The sequence below is a fragment of the Cucurbita pepo genome, chromosome 2 (genome assembly GCF_057944985.1).
Source record: "Cucurbita pepo subsp. pepo isolate OVF chromosome 2, ASM5794498v1, whole genome shotgun sequence".
In the NCBI taxonomy this organism is placed as follows: Eukaryota; Viridiplantae; Streptophyta; class Magnoliopsida; order Cucurbitales; family Cucurbitaceae; genus Cucurbita; species Cucurbita pepo.
The window spans coordinates 11,501,530-11,508,359 of NC_141799.1; the positions used below are offsets into that span (position 1 = coordinate 11,501,530).

The 6,830-nt window shown below is 37.2% G+C and overlaps 1 non-coding gene across 1 annotated transcript; it reads right to left on the reverse strand.

Annotated features, from left to right (window-relative positions):
* Nucleotides 1–4,506: 4,506 nt before the first annotated feature.
* On the reverse strand, nucleotides 4,507–4,600 carry TRNAY-GUA (transfer RNA tyrosine (anticodon GUA)). Its single transcript has 2 exons — nucleotides 4,564–4,600; nucleotides 4,507–4,542 (listed from the first exon to the last, which is right to left on the reverse strand). It is a non-coding gene; the product is annotated as a tRNA-Tyr (tRNA).
* Between the last annotated feature and the right edge of the window lie 2,230 nt (nucleotides 4,601–6,830).

Below are 6,830 nucleotides of genomic sequence, written 5' to 3' on the forward strand. Positions count from 1 at the left end.
AGTAGTGCAAAAAATCAGATAAAGAATACTGAAGGCACAAAGCGGGCAAAAGCACTACGAAGACACTCGTAGGAAGGAACTTGAGTTTGTTACTGGTGATCATGTCTTTTTCAAAGTTGCACCTATGATACAGGTGTTGAAATTTGGGAGAAGGGCAAGTTGAAGACAAGATTTGTAGGTCTCTTTGAGATCCTAGAGAATATAGGACTAGTGGCCATACAAATTAGCACTACCATTTACACTTGTCACCGTGCATAACGTGTTCCATATGTTTATACCGTAGAAGTATACCCCAGACTCTTCATATGTTATCGAACATGAGTCACTTTTCTTTAGAGAGAATTCTTCATATGGGAGAAGTCGATGAAGATACTAGTTAGAGATGTGAAGCTGGTGCATAACGAGCAAATTGTCTTGGTCATGGTCTTATGATGGAACCGTGGGAATGATGAAGCCAGTTAAAAAAGAGAGGATAAAGAAAACAAAGAAGAAAAAAGAAAGAGAAAAGAAGAGGTTAGGGTTTTGGAAAGAAAGTTAAAGAAAACAATATTCCACCATTCGATGACTTGGAGTCATTTTTTTCCAAGCTTTCTTCATGAAAATTGCTCATAACGTTTTGGTCTAATGATCTAGACTTTTGAATCACAAGAATGTGTTAAGAAAGGTACGATAAAACAATTTTGAAAATTTAAAAATAACACAACATTAAAAGATAAAATCAAATATATCTATTATTTTGGAAGGATTGTTTGAGTATTAATATAAAATCGGGGACCAAGGTAGGAGATACCAAACAAACTATAGCCAAAATACCAAAAGAACTCACTCTCTAGAATGACCTTTCTCTGTAGTCGCATAACTCCCGAATGCTTCCCACGTCAACCAATCAGCTGATCACTTGAGAAAAAAAAAAGTAATATCTGGTGAGCATAAAAATAGTTGGTAAGTAGCCTACCGTAGGCTTTTAAACATCCATGACCTAGTAAGTTACCATGAGCTTGAATTTGGACTCTAGAAAATTCATGCATAAGCTTCTACACCTAATCTAGACTCTAGGAAGTTCATGCAGAAGCTCCTACACCTAATGCTCCTACACCTATCTAAGCTTCTGGATGGTCTAGAAGTTCCTAAGTCAGTTTTCGTGTGTATTACAAACCCAATAAAGGTTTGGAGGTTGTTCACCTAACCTAGTGTCGCACAATCACCTGAACGACCTAACTGAGCTTTGCGGTGAACCAACTTGTTTGATCTTTTTATTTAGCGGCTTATATTGATTAGGAAGTGAATCACTGGTATCCTAAGTTGAAGAGGAGCAACCTCAACAAACATGCTGACATTAAAGACGATATGGCGTCATGAGACCTGAATATCATTTGTGAAAGCTTAGCTAGCAACCCCTCCACATGACCATAACATCACAATGAAGTGGGGGAGCAACCTCGTGTGTTGACTAACTACCGAGTTTACCTGTGTGGTCTAATAGCACTTGTGACGAGTTTATGAACAAAGACCTTGTTCAGAGATCCCTAACTATTTCTACACCCGATAAGGCACTAACGAAACTGAGACAAGCTTGACATCACTGAGTTGTACTACAAGAAATTGGAAGTGGTCTCGACTTTTGTGATATCTTCACGACTACTAATAGACATGGTAAGCTACAACAATTTGTGGGTGTGTGAGTATGATTGATCTTGCTCCCACTTCCGCTACAACAATTTGTATTAGAGCATTTTGGTTGTGGCATTAGGGTACCACAATTAGTATCAATAGAGCCAGGTTTCGACATTTGTGGTATTGTGAAAGACTTAACCCCATCGACCACCAGGCGTGCTCAAACTCAGCATCAATTGTCGAAGATAAGTTTCTCATTGCAAGCTTGCTTATTTGTTTTCGGAATTTGTTTTTGGAAATCATACTTTCAAGAATTGTGAATATCTCCATCCATTCAAATTTTGTTGGTTTTGGTCGCTTAATTTAATCTTCAGCTTGCTTAACTTGATATAAAAATTGTTTTCTTGCATGGAGATTTGGAAGAAGAAATATATACGACACAGTGAGTTGGTTTTCGAGTAGTGTAGATTGAAGAAATCTTTGTATAGGCTGAAACAATCTCCTCGTCAATGGTATCTGAATTTTGATCACTTCATGGTGGAGCATAAGTACACTCATAGTCAATTTGACAATTATGTGGTATGTTTATCTATTTGATCTTGTATGTTGATGATATGTCAATTGCTTCCAAGAGACAAGTGGAGATTGATAAGTAACGATCAATTAGTGGTTATCTGTCCACTATGGCTAGTGGACCTATTTGTTGGCGTTCAAAATTATTGTCTACTGTTGCATTGTCTACCACCGAAGCAGAGCATATGACAGTCACTATAGCTTTTAAAGAACCTAGATTCATGGTTTGGTGACTTAGTTATTTCTCAGGAACAAATAGAAGTGTTTTGTGATAGCCAGAGTGCTATTTGTTTGTCGAAGAACCAAGTCTATCATGCTCGTATCAAACATATTGATGTCCGATTTCATTTTGTTCGAGAATTGTTGATGAAGGGGACATTTGTTTATTGAAAATTGGAACTGCTAATAATCTCGCGGATATGTTGACAAAGGTAGTTACTCCTGAAAAGTAGTTGGTTGACTTGGTGGCAGCCAAATAAGTTATATTCTTGGAGATCTTCTGCCAAGGTGGAGATTATTCAAGACTTTTGGTACATTCCCCGCTTTGATTCATGAATCTATTGGATTCATTTGGTTTATCTCCCATATTGGTACATTATCTCATATTGGTACTTGAATCATCTTGATTTATGTATGCTAGTGTTGCTTTGATTCATGTATGAGAATTAGTATTGCTATGTTTATATAAAAGTTTGTCTAACATTGTTTAAGATGTGGAGTCATTGTCATTTTGTATTTGACCCGAGGCAATGGGAAGAACTTTGTAACAGAGAATTTGCCGTGTGAGAGTGTGAGATACACTTGTAAACACTTTGGTTAGGGATTAGCTATCACCCGTGGATGTAGGGAAATTTCTTACTTCCGAACCATGTAAATCTTTGCGTCTCTTTGTTTAATTTATATTTGTGGGTGTGTGAGTACGATCGATCTTGCCTCCGCTTCCGTCACAACAATTGATACCAAAGAATTTTGGTTGTGACATTTTACGAATGGTTTACAATCTTGATAATTCTTAAAAATAATATAAGGGTAGACTTATTTTATCACAATCCACCCCCTTTTGGAGCAAGCGTCCTCGTTGGCACGGAGAGGTTTTCGTACCCTTACAAGGAATGTTTGGTTCCCGTCTCCAACCGATGTGAGATCTCACAATCCACTTCATTGGTACAGAGAGGTTTCCACAAGAAATGCTTGGTTCCCATCTCCAACCGATGTGGGATCTTACAATCCACCTTGATGGCGCAGAGAGATTTCTACACCCTTATCAGGAATGTTTGGTTCTCCTCTCCAACAAATGTAGGATCTCACACTCCACCCCCCTCGGGACCCAGCGTTCTCGCTGACATAGAGGAGTTTCCACACCCTTATAAGGAATGTATGGTTCCCCTTCCCAACTGATGTGGGATCTCACAATCCACCCCCTCAGGGGCCCAACATCCTTGCTAGCACACTGCCCGGTGTGTGACTCCGATACCATTCGTAATAGCCCAAACCCACAACTAGCAGATATTGTCCGCTTTAACCTGTTACGTATCACCGTCAGCCTCATGGTTTTAAAACGCGTCTGTTAAGGAGAGGTTTCCACACCTTTATAAGGAATGTTTCGTTCTACTCTCCTTTCCAACCGAGGTAGAATCTCACAGTTAAACACCAAACTTTATCCATATACCATAAACCCATTAGATTATTTCTTGAACATGATCCACCCATTTGTCAATTACATATTGTTCAAAATTACATTAATAACCTTAGATTTATCATATAATAAATAGTGTTAAATGGCATATAAAATAATCAAAATTATTATTAAAAATAAAATATTTAACTACGAGATTTTATGGCATAAAGCCAATCAGACAAGTTACGGGTGTACATGGGTCGGGTCGGGTTGGGTTGGGTTGAGAGAATTTTTTGGAACAACCCAATAGTTCGGGTTGGTTGGATTGGTAACCCAACCTAACCCGAAAATTTTCACAACCTAACCGTTTATTGGATTCAGGTTGTTCGATTTGTTAAAAAAAAAAAAAAAAAAAAAATAGTTGGGAATACTTGCATGGATATTATGACCTACAAGTTTAAATTGACTTTTAGTTGTGCAATAAATTCAAAACTCCTTTGCACCCGAAGTTATGATGCTATCACCTAAAATAATTACTACCTACCCAACCCTTGGTAAACATGCAAATGATAAGCAACGAATCATTTCAAAGGTTACCGACATATAGTTAATTATCTATATTCACAATATATAATCATTCAACAAAATACCTAAAAATTTAAACTAATATCAATAGTACATAGGTATTAAACTTTTAAAACTCCGACCTGCCGGATTTGAACCAGCGACCTAAGGATGGCTTTGGGATTCTTCAACCACTACAGTCCTCCGCTCTACCAACTGAGCTAAGGTCGGACTAGTATAAGAATCATATACCATAATATAAACAAAATCGACAAAATTAATATATATAAAAAAAAGTAAAATAATAAAAATATTGTAAGCCGTTAACAATTTAAGTAATACATATATATTAAACTTTCAAAAACTCCAACATCATTTTGGTCGTGGCATTTATACAACATTTGGAACCTTCCATTGAAATTTTTTGCTTTCATAAATAACTTGATTTGTATTGGGTTTTACAATTTGAAACCCATTTAGATCCAAACATATGATTTCTTAAAGTGCCTTCAATGGATTTGAATACATATGCGTAGGTGCCAAATTCTCATACATATGATAATACAAGAGCTTTAATCCATTCTTGAAGAATTTGTGCAAGAACCAAGGTAAGAAGGTGAAGTTAGATAGGTTGTAGCTCGCCCTAAGAATTTGTTCAAGAACCTGGTTTGACACACACATAGGCTTTGGGCCATGTGTCGGGGTGCTTGTCCTTCGAGACCTGCTTTGTGTTGGAAGAACACAACTCTCCACAATGGTATGATATTGTCAACTTTGAGCATAAGCTCTCATGGTTTTTCTTTGGGCTTCCCCAAAAGGCCTCAAACCAATGGAGATAGTATTCCTGAATTATAAACCCATGATCAGTCCCTAAATTAGCGGATGTGAGACTTTTATCCAACCCCTCCACTCGAACAAAGTACGCCTCCCCTTAATCGAACCTCGACTCCTTTTTCTTTTGGAGTCTTTTGTTCGACATTTGAGGATTCTATTGACATATCTAAGTTTAAGGCATGACTCTGATACTATATTAGGATGAACACGACTCTCCACAATGGTATGATATTGTCCACTTTGAGCATAAGCTCTCGGGTTTTACTTTGGACTTCCCCAAAAGGCCTCAAACCAATGGAGATAGTATTCCTTGATAATAAACTCATGATCACTCCCTAAATTAGGCGACGTGGGACTTTCATCCAACACTTTGCACCTATACAACTCGTTGCTTCACTATGGATGCTAGAATTATTCAATGTATAATATGACTGCTAGAATTATTCAATGTATAATATGACTGGATTTGTTCTGCTATATACTTGGAGATTACTAGATGTATAGTATGCATACACATAATAATCCTATGCCACATAGCATTAAGCTCTAAGAACCACTGCCGAAGGAGCAACCCATGTCAATGTCGACTAGGAAATTAGAGAACCTTATAGTCATATTTTTCCAACTCAACCTCAAACAATTAAACAATTTTTTAACCATACTTCTCTTTGGTTCTTGAACTTCTCGATACGATATTTATTCATTTTGAGTATCAGCTGTTCAGACTTTCTTTTGGTCTTTTTTTTTTCTTTGTTTTTTTAAATAGTGTTTCTCAAATATACTCATGATCTTTCCTTTAAATTAGCTAATGTTAGACGCTAACAATTTTCAACACTCCTGCCTTATTATATTATGTTGAAGGTGAGAACATCCTATATAGCACGAATACGTCGTAAATTGCCTCGACATGCCTTAGAAATGATCAACTTTGCAAGCCCCTCAACCCGGTCTCTACTTACGTGGACCCGAATTACGAAAATCAACCACCATCACCACCTGAGGTGTTGTTCTTCCTTCCACTTCTTGTACCATGAACGTGCCTCTACTCATTTTTCTTCTTATCGAACCATGTTTTGCAATTGTCATCTTAGCATCATCTTTCACTTCAAATCTCGGTGTCTCATTGAAGCTTACCAATCCTGCTTTTGACCCTGAATTAATAATCCTAAACGAAAAATATATTTTAAATAAATAAATTCAAAATAGAATGAACGATTAGCTGGTATAGTTGAGTTTGGTTAGAGCGTGTGGCTGTTAACCACCAGGTCGGAGGTTCAAGCCCTCCTTAGCGATATTGTTTTACTTTTTTGTAAAATAAAAAATGCATTCGTTTATGTTTTTAAACTCTAATTATTTTTTTCTCTCTTATCTTCTTTTTCATGTTTGAATGCATAAGCTACTAGCAATACAGGCTCTTTTCATAGATCTCAGTTACACGCAATCTGAAAGAGGAGAATTGAACTCGGCTTCCGTTACGTCATTAGTTGGGATTCTTTCTTCATCGACTTCATAGATCTTAGTTACACGCAATCTGAAAGAGGAGAATTGAACTCGGCTTCCGTTACGTCATTAGTTGGGATTCTTTCTTCATCGACTCTGTCAATGGCTTCGTAGCTTTGTAGGTAAG